The following is a 13,967-nucleotide window of genomic DNA, read 5'->3' on the forward strand; positions in this document are numbered from 1 at the left end:
TCTGCTTAATGCAAAATGCCCTGTTCAAAGTCAAGGTATTTTAGTGGGGCAAGGACATAAAATGTCACAGTTTATGCTGAATGGGAAGCTTCGCTCTTCTGATAGAGAGTTATATAATTTTCTTTTCAAATTACAGTTTAATTTATTTTACCATCTTTTAAAAAATGCCAATCTCTTCTAAAAACCGTGAAGAAACATGTAAAGATATACAGTGTGTTTTCTAGAAGTGCAAACAGGATTATTTTAATAACAGTCTTGTTATTGCTGAGAAAATAACAACACTCTCTATGTGTGGTGAGGTGATTCTGGTGACCACATTCTGTTATTTTCAGAATCTGGAATTACAAGCACCCATAATATTTACATCTGGTAAATAGGCAGCTAATGAATTAATTACATTTTCAAACTGAGAAAGAGGAGATTATCCTGAAAGTGATCAGCAACCTTTTTTTTTTTACTTCCCAAACATAAATCTTTTTTGTTCTAAATACAACAGTGCTGGCATTCGGAATGATCAATGAGTTTGAAGTAGTTTGTTAAAACAAAATTTGAAAATCAGTCACTTCACATTCAGTTTTCCACTAAATTAGGAAACAACTGTTGTCAAATATATGAATTATTTGTGAATGGAGTTGTATTGAATCTTGACTTGTTCATGGTTTTGGTGTTCATCTTTGTCTATGCAGATTCATCTTTCCTAGCATGGCAACATGCATTCATATACAGATCTGTTCACCTTTCTTTCTTAAATAATAGCCATGCAACAACAGTATACATAAAAATGCTTTTTCCTACAAGTTTTTCTCTTTATTTGTCAGTTGACAGCCTGAAGACTGTATGCTTGGGTGTGTGCACACCCGTGTGCATCCACATGCAGGTGCAATGTGTGCAGACAAATTTCCAACTTGCATCATGGGATGGAGATTCCCTCTTGCAGCTTTGGTTCAATAAAGGGAAACAAGTTCTCTTGCAGCCAGGAATCAATGATGGTTTGGAACCATTCAACCTGTGCTTTTCCCTCTTGATTAGGGTGACTAGCAGCCCTGCCGCTGAATGAAATTTTGGTTGTATTAAGTAGAACTGACAAAAGCCCATTAGAAAAAATGCATTTTGCTATGTTTTCCTATAATTCTACTTCTTAAAAGAAAAAGTACCGTATTTCTTTTGTCAATTGGCAGCCAGAAGCTGAAATTCATCCCAAATGTCTCTGTACTTGCTGAAAGAGTATTTCATTGTAAAGATGCTGCTGCCATCTATTGGGTGACATTACTAAAGAATTGTGTCCTTTCTGGATTCAGCAAGGACAAATAAATGGTGTCATTCACCTTTTTTCCTGTGAAGTTTTATTAGCAAATAGGTTATAGCAACTTGTGCTTGGTTTGTAACATAGGTCTTATGTAAAGAGCTTGGTCCTGCCTTTGTGACCATTGCTAAATTTCATGAAGAGAGACATTTTGGAATAGCAGTGAACTTTAGTTTAAAAATGTGGCACTGGAACAATGGAAAAATTAAAAATCAACAACAAACCTATCATTTAATATTGCCTCACATCTCAGAATGATCTTATACAGACATTTTCCTGCTCAGTGTCACCAGTGTATCTTCATCACTTGCTGTGTTTGCCTTAGTAAAAGACCTAATTTCCATGTAACTGGCAATCTTGTGCAATACAAAGATATTTCTGTGATATACAGAGACTTGACAGCAGTTTGTTGGGCTTTTTTTCTAAGCAACTTAGTGAGGCTTCAAAGAAGTATTTTGCCCCTCTATGACTGATTTTATTTTTCCTACAAAATTTTAATTGAAGTTCTGAATCCTTTTGCGACATCCCTGCATGTATATCTTCAATACATAAAACACATTTTAATGAACAGGCATCAGAAGGATAAATACTAAAAAGACATCCTTTAGCTTAGAAAGTTGTAGTTCAGTCCATAGTGGGACCACATGGAGCACATATGGTGAAATAAATGCAGAAAGTGGATGAAGTGCCCCCTGTGCTCTGCCAGAACAGAGGCCTTGGAAGCACTGCTCTGCTACAGAAAACACAAACAAATTCTATTGGCAAGAGAAAACAATGGCAGAAGAATGAACAAATCTCCCGCTCTGATTTCACCTATTGCCACAGCTTTCTGACACTAATTGTGTTTCTCTTCTCTCTTAGCTCTCAGGAGAGCAAGAAGGCATTTTGCCTTTTGTGGCCCAGAAGAAAATTAGCTGTCTGCAGAAACCATCACATACATTGCTGCTGCATACACCACCAGTAACCAGCTGGAGTTTATATTGCTGAAATGGACTGGTAAAAGGCCAGCAGCCAAAACCAGCAGGGACAAAATTCCTCTCTATTTCTAAACAGAATATACATCACTCACAACACCGAAGCAGCAGCGAGCTGGAACCTCACCATGCTCACTGTACAGGCCCTGCTGAATTGCACTTTGCAACCTCTTTGATTTTTGTATTACTGAGTTTAAGCCCAGGAAAATTTAGCTAACTGTGTGCCGAGGTCGAGAAAAGCCATCACAGACAGTACAAAATTATTTTCTGCCATTCTTGGAAAAGAACCATTTCTCCAGGCTAGTGTTCTCCTAGGTAAGTATAAATGCCTTCCATTACCATTAAGAGCACAGAAAGGACAGCTATTAAATATTAGACTAGAACTCAGGAGATCTTGCATCTAATTATACTTCTGCTAAAGCATTTCTACATGACCTTGGGCCAGACACACAAAAATCTATCTGTGCTTCAGGCTACCACTGGTAAATGGAGATAATGATATATTTGCCCCTTACAGCAGTGTTCTGAGGTTAAACTCAGGTTACTGCAATATTAACATTTGTTTTTCAGTATTGAAATATAAAAGCACTTAAAGGCCTATTTTGATATGATTAGAGGGGATTCTTTCTTTTTGTGTGCTTACCTTTCCCACTAACACATCATTTGAAAAAAAAAAAAAAGGTGTTATTTTGGAAACAGTCTCCGTTAAGCAGCAGCAGGAGGATTTGTCTGTGGAAGAGCACCCACAAAAAAAGAAGGTGCAGTAGGAAGGGAAGAAAGCTCCACTCCTGTTCTGTGGAAGATTGCAGAGCCCTCCAAAAGAAGGGCTGATAATGTGAGTTCAGGGTATTCTAACAACCAGAATTTCTCCATTATTGAAGGGGGAATGTCTGCAGATGGAACAGTGTGAAATTACAGCCTCAGCTCCAATTGCAAAGGGGATGTGAAAAAGTGGACCCACCATAAGATCAAAATCATGTTGTGAGGTTGGGGGGTTTTTTGCTGTTTTTTTTTTGTTGGTTTGTTGCATTGGGTGGTTTTGTTGTTTTTGGTTTTTTTGGGGGTTTTTTTTGGGGGGGGTTTTTTTTGGTTTTTTTTTTTTTTCTTGGTGGGTTTTTTTTTTGGTGTGGGTTTTTTGTTGGTTTAGTTTGGTTCAGTGGGTTTTTTGTTTGTTTTTGGGTTTTGGCTATTTTGGTGGGGTTGTTTGTCCTTTTGGACAGACAGAAATTGAATTTACAGAAATACAATTTAGATTTGCTTTAATACTAATTTATAGCAGCAGTACAATTTGAGTTATACTGTACTATGGTTTCAAAACTTCTACTGCCCCAACCAACTGACCTTTTTATTCAGGTAGGGAGATGTTTTGCATTAGGATTCTGATCATTTCTGCAGTATCTATAGCTTAGTAAAGCTTTGCAGTTCCCTGGAGGGGCACTCGCCAAGTTCTTACCTTAATAAGCTCTTGGTCTTTGGTTGCACAGAACCTTATTTTTCAATCCTAATCTTAACTTGGCAAAGTACATACTGGTTATACAGTAAATATGCCATAAGAATGTGTTAAAAAGAAAGGAAAAGTCAGCATTTTACTTTATCCAAGCTGGTTTTCTATCTAAACCAATGCCAAACATCTAACAGGCATGGAATGTTTCACTTGCAGCAATAAAAATTGTAAAGAAGAGGTCAAACACTTTCTTCCCTTTAAACCCAAGGATTGCAAAAATAAGGAATGCTGTATGCTGAGGTTGCCTTTTAGCTGCTCTACAAAATGCTCCTTGCAACCTAATGTCTAAAAAAACAAATTCTAGCTTTAAAAATGGTATTTTGAATGCTTTGTTTGGTGCTGTAGAGGCTATAGTGACACAGGGTTGTAGATAAGGTTGCAGATACCTGCTCAGTCTCATTTCTGCAGCAGTTAAATCTGAGTATGGATACCAAGTGATTTTGAAACGCATTATTTTCTGGATTGGAATTTTGGTTTTATTTTTCTCGGAATGTGTCTATTAATTTAACACATTCAATTAAAATTACTAGAAATGTAAACAATTTCTTCTCTGTTAAACTGGCATTACTGTACCATTCACCCCAGGTATGACAGCCTGTCAATGCAATGAAAAACAGTTCTTTTTCCATCTCTGACCTGAAAGGAACACATGAGGAGATAGGACAGGAGTGTGATGAGCTAGAGGAATATGGTGCTGGGACAGTATTTGTGGCTTAGTTATCAAGAAAGAGAAAGAATTAACTTCTGATTAGACAGCAATAATGAAAAATGTGTGTATGTGTGTTTAAAATGCCTTCTCTCTGTTGTACAACTATTATTTGGTTCAGGGAATTAATTTAAATCACACTTTTACTCTAGTGGCTACTTCAAATATCTCCTTTTACCTTACTCTGCTTCAGAGATTTGAAGTCTGGTTTTCTAAAGATCTAAAGGCCAAAAGCTAGAACTAAGTCAAAACCACTTGTATCCTGAATACATGAAAGTCAGAATACTGACTTTGCTAAAACACTGTGTGCCAAGCTTCGTAGGCAGTTGTTTAGATCTGAGGACCTAACATCAACCACTTCCCTCCTTGGAGAAGCAGGGAACTTCTCATGAAAAGAGATTAAAAAGAGGAGATTCCTTCACAGCCTTATGTACAGAAGTTTATTTTCTGACTGCTTGGGCAAGCAGCAGGGAGGCAATATGGAGCCAAAGTTATGCTTTCCCATAGATCACAGGGTGGAGAGCAGCTTTTGTAATTGGGAACTCTGTATTTGTAGAAAGAGGGTGTTATATTGCATTTTATACTCAAAGAAATGCAGTCTGTATCTCAAAGAGAAAAGCAAGAGTCCTACCTGCCCAGAAAACCAGATGTAGCTGAAAGCTCACTAGCAGGACATGGCATGCCTGAATATTCAGATCTTGTTGTCTTAGGTCAGATATTTAAAATTATTGGAAACATCATAGTTCCAGCCTCAATCATGTTAAGCCTCCTTTAAGAAAAGGAATAGCAGTATAGTAATGGATAAAAAAGAATTGTGCATGTATAATAATGGAACTCAAGATGATGAACCTCAACAATCCTGTGACCTTTGCCTTATGCAATGCCCTTAAAACATAACAAATCTGTGGAAAAAATGGCAAAGATTCTGTGTAACTAAAGAGCACACCACATAGCTTTGACATCAGGAATGGTGCAGCTAAGGATCAGCTTTAGTTCTTCATTATAATAATTCATAAATTTCAGTGGTTGAATATATTCACGTAACAGAAAGTTTGGGAATAATTCTGAGGAGAGAGAAGTGTTTTAATAATTCACAGTGACATAGATGCACTCATGACATTTTTTTTACCTCAACTTCTTAGTGTATTCCTCTCCATTTTACTTCATTTCTTCTCTCTCTCTTGCCTGTATTTTTCCAGGCTCCTCCTTTTCTTTCCAGGCTTCCAAACTTTTAGGTCTCAGTAATCTGTACTGAACACATATAAAACAGAGGTTTAATAACTTCTAAAATAAACAACAATGACCTTCTTCCCCCAGTTCCCTTTCTCCAGAAAAAAAAGAGATTGAGAGGGTTCATCTAATGGCACCAACTCTTTTTATCTACTTTTTATTTCAGCCTGTAAAGTAGCACTATGGATGGAAGGAGATAACTTATATGACAGCGGGTTTCTGGTATAAAGGGCTTTTGTTTTCTTTTGTAGCAACCCCTCAGAGAAACAATAAGTGAAGCAAAGAGATAGATATTCTACAGTATTAAGTCTCTAAAGTACAACCTAAAAAAATTACTTGTACAGTTGAGTACTACAGCCTTCTTTAAAAAAACAGAAACTAGAGGCAGATTCTAGTTTATAATGTCACTGAAAATAGAAATTTTTTCTAGCTTTTACATTTCTGGGTTTTTATTCAAATGTCTCTGACTCCTAGTTTCATTTTAGATGTGCACTGCATTTCTCACCTTTCTCCTTTTCCCTCCCTTGACAAGCACTAATTATTTGTATGCCACACATTCCTGAAGGGCATGCACTTTTTCACAGGCGAACAGAGACAAATATTTAAAGCTGGGGTGAAAACAGGAAAACATTTATTAGCCCCCAAAGTCAAGGCTTTGCAGGGCAGAGTTAGTAGTGCAGTCATGCCTGTAATAAGCAGAGATCATGGCAAAAGGAGGAGCAGAGGACAGAAAGCTTCTTCCAACATCCCCAGCTCCACTCCCCGAGTAGAAACCCATTAGAACAACTTTCTAGCCATTCCTGTAGGTGCCAAAGGCTCTCTAATAAACATAAATAAGTCTAATAAAGGAGAGAGGCTTAGCTATAAATACTGGAAGATTTTCAGCCATATTTTCTGTCAGCTCAGTCTGATGTCACTTCAGAAAATTCTCTGATTCCACTCTATAGAGCAGACGTCTCCATAATATAAGCTGTAGTTATTCTTTACAGAACCAGCTTCAGACAGTAGAATTAACTAAACTGAGAATTAAACCATGAGAAAGATGAAATCAAGTTGGAATAATATTCTTTCAGATTAAAATGAAAAATTATTTTTCCTGTCTGTTTATGGTGTTGGCACCTGAGACATTGGTTTTACAACAAAGAAAGGAAGTGGTAATCTGTGACTGGATTGCAAGAAAATCAAAACTTTTTTTATATTTGAGCCCTTATGAGTTAATAAATTGAAGCAAAACCTTCACATCAATCAGGCCAAAATCCTGAAGGACTCATAATATTTGGGAACTGCAGATGATCAGAGTGCTCCCAGTCTGGGGGTTTGCTCTCCTCCTGTGTCCCTAACTCCAGGTGAGGCATCCGGCTGAAGATGCACAGGAGCAGCACCGAGATTCCCCAAAGCTGATTCAAAAGCCACACTCACTGAAAGAGCTGAACCTTCACTGCAATAATAACAAAATATTTGCTGTTTATCTTACGTCTGTGTTCAGTTAATTTTTCCACATCAGCTCTCCATAAAGATCCTGTATGGCCTACAATAAATAAAGCTGTAGGTAGCAATGCAACTGCAAGGATCTATAGATTTGCAGATTGTTTGAACCACAGCAACAGCTCCTTATGTTCACTACAATAACATTCAATTAGCTCTAATAAGTGTAAGTTTTAATGTTTAACCCTATGCCTCTCTAAGGATATGCTTGCAGGGGGGTGCAGCTATTAGCTGGTAAAATATAACACCATCTGATCAGGACAAATTATTTTTCAAAACATAGCTGCCATAAAAAGCTAGAATGAAAGATAAATTGACAGAACAACTGCTGCTATATTCTATTTCCAGCATTGTAAATGGGATATTATGCCATAATTTATTTTAATGAGTAACAATTAAGAAATGGTTTCTCAAGTTGCATGTAATTTCTTTCAGTTATTAGTTATTAGTTGTTCGTGCATAAATGTGTTTTAATATTGTCTTATACGAGCTCTATTAGGTGATTAAAGCCTTTCAGTATATCAAATTATTTTTAATTTTAGAGTTGAGCATTGCAGAGACAATTCTAACACAGGGCACTCATAAGAAAGAAACCATTAAAACTTAAGAGAGATGTTCCTTAAGTATTAAAAATATATATGTAGACCAATATGAGAAAGATGTCAGAGAAAACATGAATAGACTTAAGAATTGTGAATAAACTTTGAAGATTATTTTGGTAGTTGAACTGTAGGTCATTAAAGTTAGATTTAATTTTTTAAAAAATATGTAGATATTTCTAACCACTCTGCATATATTGCTTTTGCTATATTTTAAAATGTATTTCCTATTCCAGTTATGTTTAGCTGTCTCAAAAGAACATCTCACTATAATTATTAATTTTCTACTGCAACAACCTTTCAGACCAGTAAGTAACTACTGTGATTTATAAATGACTCTTAACTACAAAGAGTCTTTGTGGCAGCTGGAAATAAATAAATGCCAATTAGGATCACATTGCAGTGTCCTATAGACATGAATTTCAGTAGAAACCAACAATTCTGCTTGTTTGAGCTATGCAGAGAGGCTTGGGACTTGGGTAGTTTTTAACTATTAAAAGAATTGAAGAAAAAATAAGCAGCTATTTAAATTTACTGTTTCTAAACAAATGAAGTTTTGTCTGGGTAAGAGTGCTGCGATCAGCACCAAGCTTTCTTGCATGCCATTTCTCAGGATGCCAGGGATGCGTTCCTCAGGATTCTTTACTTGTTTTTCCATTGCAATGAAGCATAGCCTGCTTTGTGGAGATACAAGGTTGACTAAATCCTTCTTAAGGCAGCAGCAGAGTACATGAGCAATGCAACACAAGGAGTATTAGAGTCTGCATAACAAATTTATCGAAGCCCTTATTTTCCAGTACGTTTAAAATCTTTTCTTTTCCTGCTGAAGATTATATTCATCCTGAAACATTACCCTTCAAGTGTTAAAATGACAAGTGCTGATGAAGGTAAAGCTGATCAGCTGCCAGCCTCCCACTGCTGAACATTATAAAGTTTCTGTTGTTCAAACAGCTCAGTTAATTATCCAAATGTGAAGGATATCAGAAGGGGACCTGCTGAGCTTTACAGCTGACTTCCAGGGAATTAGCCATAATAGAGCCGTTATAAGAAAATTATGACAGACACAACGTGCAGGGACCTCTGCTTACCTCCCCTGGGGATTTGTGCAGGACCTTATAATCAAACAGAGTCAGGACTTTCCTCAGAATCAAAGGCAAGCTACACTTTGCAAGGGAAAAGCTGTCCAATCAACTTCATGGTGTTTTATCACACAAACCCAGGGAGGATTCTAGACTCATGCATATTAATTGCCCGCTGCAAAAAAAAAAATGACTGGCATTCCTCTGCTGCCTGGGACTACTGGCTCAAATTTAGGTTCTCAAAACTACTATCATGCCTTGCCCACAGCTCAAAATGTAGTCCTTGCTGCTTCTGTGGGAGGTTTTCGAGAAACCATTACGTTCCTTTACAACAAGCACTCATACTGGGTCTTTATGTGACAACAGGTTTGGCTTTTTAAGCTGTTACATTTCAACATTTAATGAACTTGGGACATCTCACAGCAAAATAATTCAAAATAATTGAGGACACTTCACTGGCTGCTAAGGAATGTGAAAGAATGAACAGTACTGAGGTGGATTGAGTAAAACATGGAACCTGTTCAAAGCAGAAAAGCCAGAACTTGCACAAATCTGCAAAGCTCTGGCTGATATTGCAGCAGCTAAAGCTCTGTGACATCTTCATTTGATGGTCACAGTCACTTGGGCTAAACAAAAAGACATCAAACTCTTTTTTACCCTCCATAATTTGTGCACACACCACAGTGCTGCACTAGCACAATGCTTAGGAGTTGTTCCTTTCTGCTGTTCCCAGTAATCACTCTCCAACACAAATGCAAATAATTTAATTCACCTGTGTGGGCATGCCCTGCCTGGGGAAAATCCATGGACCTCTGTGCAAACCATGAAAGAGAAAAGAGAAAACTGCAGGCACTGAGGAAGGTTTTACTGAGGAGTTTATCTTTGAAAATGAACTGAATTAGTTTATTCAAATTCAATAATTCATTTTCCATCACAAAAAGTGGGAAACATTAATACTATCATATCTTACACCAAAGTTCACCATTATAATGTTAGAAGTTTTTTGAGAGGCCTATCACTATTGCATCTAGAGACTATCAATTAATCATCTCTAGACATTCTTAATTTTGAATCTCTCTTTGAAATATTGTTTAACTTTGCAGTATATCTTCTTAGCAGGTGCACCTAACAGCTTCTGTGAAATAATGTGCAGCAGAATGAGCAATTTGGGGTGTGATAATATCAGTGAAAATTATGCCCTGCAATTATTACCATAAAGTCATAAATAGGATGGTATAATAATGAAATAGTAATGGAAACCACATTTCCATAATTAAGATAATCCACATTCTGTAGTGCCACAGGTTAATTTGCAAAATTAATTTGATCTGATAAATGGTCATCAAATTTTCATGATATTAACCAAAACCAAAATCAGTGAAATGTTTCTCTGATATAACCATTCAATTCTTTCTCTCTCTCTTTCTCTCTTTTCTACCACAGACTTCAGCATCAAGAATGGAAAATCCAAGATGCTTTTCAGATTTTATGCTACAAGCTCCAGAAAAAAATATTCTAAGAGTACTTTTCACTATCTGTGTAAAATAAAGTTTTACACAGATAGTGAAAACTAGGGAATATCTCAGTTATTTTGACAACGTCTATTTATAATTTATGTCTCTTTAACCATCAGTTTACCTTAAGGAAATATGATTATCTGTTTGTTCCCTGAGCCCTATACCTGAACTTCTCCTCCTCTGATTTAGAATTGCCTTGTCAAACTTCTTAAAGTCAGTTGCAAAAGCAAACATCTTGAGATGTGTGTACATTGAGGTACCAAACACTGCCAAACACTGAATGTAATTTGCAATGTGAAATTCCTCAGATGTCACTGTAGGCTGAGGCCAAAGTCCCAGGCAGCATTCTGAAAAAGGAAAATGGCTCACAGCAGGAAGCTTTTGGTTTATGAAAGTAACAATTACACCTGCTTTTACTAGGAAACTACCTAGCTAAATAAAAATTAAATTCATCTTAAATGAAAAGAACATGCTTTAAATATTTGGACTACAAAGTCACAGACGAAACCTCTCTATTCCATGTTCTCTCCAGATCAGGGTCTTGGCAGCCCATTAGACTTAGAGGATTAATTGATTCTTCCATTCAACACTTGAGTAAAAAAACCCCAAACAAAAGTACATCCACCCCCAGCTTACTCTTGATATTAAGAAGGGGGATGTGTGTGCATGGATGTCAGAACAACTGATTTTAATAAAATGTTATGTATTGTTGCCTAAACGTAATCCATTAAAATGAAAAAAATGCATGTTACATAAAATACTCTTATTATTTTAAAATTTATTTTCACTTCAAACTCTTTGCAAGGAAGAAAATAGAATTTCATTAATTTCTTGAATTCTTGATATTTCTAATGAATAGCCCAGCCATACAAGTACTCATTCACTCAGAACAAGAGGCATTAATTTCCTTTGTCACAAATTTTCCAATGGTTCATGAAAGTGTTTTAACCACGGAGCTATTGGTTACACACAGATCAGAACACTAGGAAGTATTGTCTTAAAAGGTGGAACACAGGATGTCTCTGCATAATAAAGCTGCTTTGTAGTTCTGAGAGAAAAAAGACAATTTTGACTCCACTACCTGCAGTGTGGCAGATTGCACATTCCCTGAGCAGTGCCTCTTACTAAGATCACTGAAGACCAGAGAAACAAAGCTAAAGGAAAAAAAAATCACAGCAAATACTGCTTTTAATCTAGACAAGCCCTGGCAAACATCAGCCTTCCCTGTGCTATGAAATTATGATGCCATTTTGTTTTAAGAGAAACCCCTCTTGACTTCCATATGATAAGCATACCTTACTCCTTTACTCTCCTCAACTGGCTGATTTTACATAACTCAAGAGGAGTGTTATTTCTGGGAAGACAAAATTAACCCTATTCTAACAGGAAGATCTGCAAAGTCATTAACATTTTCAGTGAATGCACCTTTTTTCCCCTGTTTTTCCTAGAAGTATCATTCTTTATTGTAATCTCTCCCCTTCACACTGCAATGTCTCATTTAAAGAATCACTGTAAGCAAACAATGTCTTCTGAAGCAAGAGACAAGGCTTTCATGAGAAGTAATTGTTTGACTGGTACATTTCCCAAGAGACTACAAAAATTATTTCCAAACTACACCATCCAGGAGTATAAAAAATCCAGTCATTTCTCATTAAACAAGGGTCTCTTGAGGGCCAGCTCCCAGGGATGCTTCTGTGCTATCTAGATACTTTTTTACACTAAATTCCCAAAGCCCAAATTGATTTTAATCAACTTTTTTCCCCAATTCATTCCACATGCACTCGCTCTCTATTTTTATTTATTTATATTTTAAAGCCCAGTGATTTTGAGATATTGTCTTTCATGTTTATAACCTCAAGGGCATTTAAAGTTCTGATGACATTGAGATCACTAGATCCTAGATAACTCTCAACTTTTATCTTATTTATCATCCTTGTCTTGTTTTGCAGCAATATGAGGAGCAAGTACAAAATAGCCTATACTTTTACTGAATAGCCTGCAAAATCTTTCAGAACGGACTCCTGTCCTCAGGAAGAGGTACCCCTTATCAAGTCCATAATTTCCAGCCAGTCAATATAAACTAATTGGATTTCCAATGATTGATGATCTATCCTTCTTATAGGCTTTCCTTATCTTTCTTTTCTTTTTAAATCTTGCCTGGGAGGTCTATACCAATTTTCAGTCATTTTTCGGTTTTAATTTGCCTATCTTTCTTCTTCATCTAAACTGTCCCTACTCAGGTGTTCAAACTACATATGCCATTTATTTCTTTTGTCAAGGAAGCTTCTTTGTCCATATTGCCATATGTCTTTATGTCCTGCTCTGTCTATGCCTTTTACTATATGTATTTATCAAGGCATTTCAGCCTTTCTTCTTAGGACATATTTACAATATGGGTATTAAGAAAAAGACACATTTGTGCAACTAATTAAGATCCTACTGAGAGATCAATTTTTATTAGAAAGCTGGCAGTTCTGCCTGCATGGCATAAGTACTCTGAAAATGCACGCAGTCCTGAGGAAATCAGGTATTTCAATGAGTGCTTCTTTCCTGGATAGTGCCAGACATTTTGCCATTCAGCAATCTGCAAAAGCTGCAGATAGTCACCTCACCTGAAAAATCTGACCCTTACTTGCTTAATATTAGGCAGTCATATCCAACAATCATTGTTTCAAAGAGTCTGTACTACACTATCCATGTGTGCCTGATGGGATTAAGAATGCTTATGAATCCCCTGTAAAGTTATATTTACAATTTTTACAGAATGTTGAAGAGCCTTTACACAAGAAAGCAGTGCTATTTATTGAGCCAAACACCTACACAAATAAAGAAGCAGCCATTGCAACCAGGAATGATTCAACTGCAATCAGACACAGACTAAGCTGGGAAGCTTTTGACCCTTCTGGGTGTTTACACTCTTTGGTGCTGGCTCTGTTCTAATGGTATGAAGCAGGATTAGGTCAAAGATAAAGATTTCTCACTATCAAAACTCCATTTCATTCAGAAGGTCAAAAGATAATGGGAAACAGAAATCCAGTCAGTGCTGCTGTTGTACAAGCATCAAGCAGCCTGGGGCAGTCAGTGCTGCTCAGCACTGTAAATTCTGCTTTAGTGCAGTGTCTGTGCTACACTCAGGGATTTCCACTTGTAGAGCTCAAGCAGAGCAGAAACCTGAATTTCTGAGACTACAGAGTTACCCCTTACACAATTTTTTTGAATGTCATGAAAAGGTTTAGGGTTACTTACCTAAACTACTTACGTAGCACAGCACAAGAATACCTTGATTTGTTTAGTGGAAGGCTTTGATTCTTTTTACATCCATCACCTTGGAAACAAAATGTGAATATGTGGTTGCTCCCTTTACAGCGTGAGAAGTGCTGGATTTACAGCCTTGACAGCTGATGTGCTGCTCACTGACGTGCACAGTTCAGCAGTAAAAGGCTGGAGCTTTCTTCCACTTTCTGCCAAGATGCCTCAATCCTGATTGGGAAAGAAACTGCAGGTAAGGACACACATATAGCTCCCACCTTCCCATAATTTTTTCCTAAATAGTGTTATCTGTCATTCTTC

General features: G+C 36.9%; 1 long non-coding RNA gene across 19 annotated transcripts in view; it reads right to left on the bottom strand.

The window, feature by feature from the left end:
- The window catches only part of LOC110478808 (uncharacterized), a 231,979-nt gene that overhangs the window by 141,778 nt on the left and 76,234 nt on the right, over positions 1 to 13,967 (bottom strand). For 18 of the 19 annotated variants that reach the window (XR_014954997.1, XR_014954994.1, XR_014955004.1 and 15 more), the window contains 2 exons: positions 13,644 to 13,877; positions 5,617 to 5,738 (listed from right to left, as the gene is read on the bottom strand). This is a non-coding gene — a long non-coding RNA (uncharacterized LOC110478808). The remainder of the gene's footprint in view (positions 1 to 5,616; positions 5,739 to 13,643; positions 13,878 to 13,967) is intronic. The other variant, XR_014955005.1, reaches the window with a different exon arrangement.

The sequence above is a fragment of the Lonchura striata genome, chromosome 4 (genome assembly GCF_050655825.1).
Source record: "Lonchura striata isolate lonStrDom1 chromosome 4, ASM5065582v1, whole genome shotgun sequence".
NCBI classification, from domain to species: domain Eukaryota; kingdom Metazoa; phylum Chordata; class Aves; order Passeriformes; family Estrildidae; genus Lonchura; species Lonchura striata.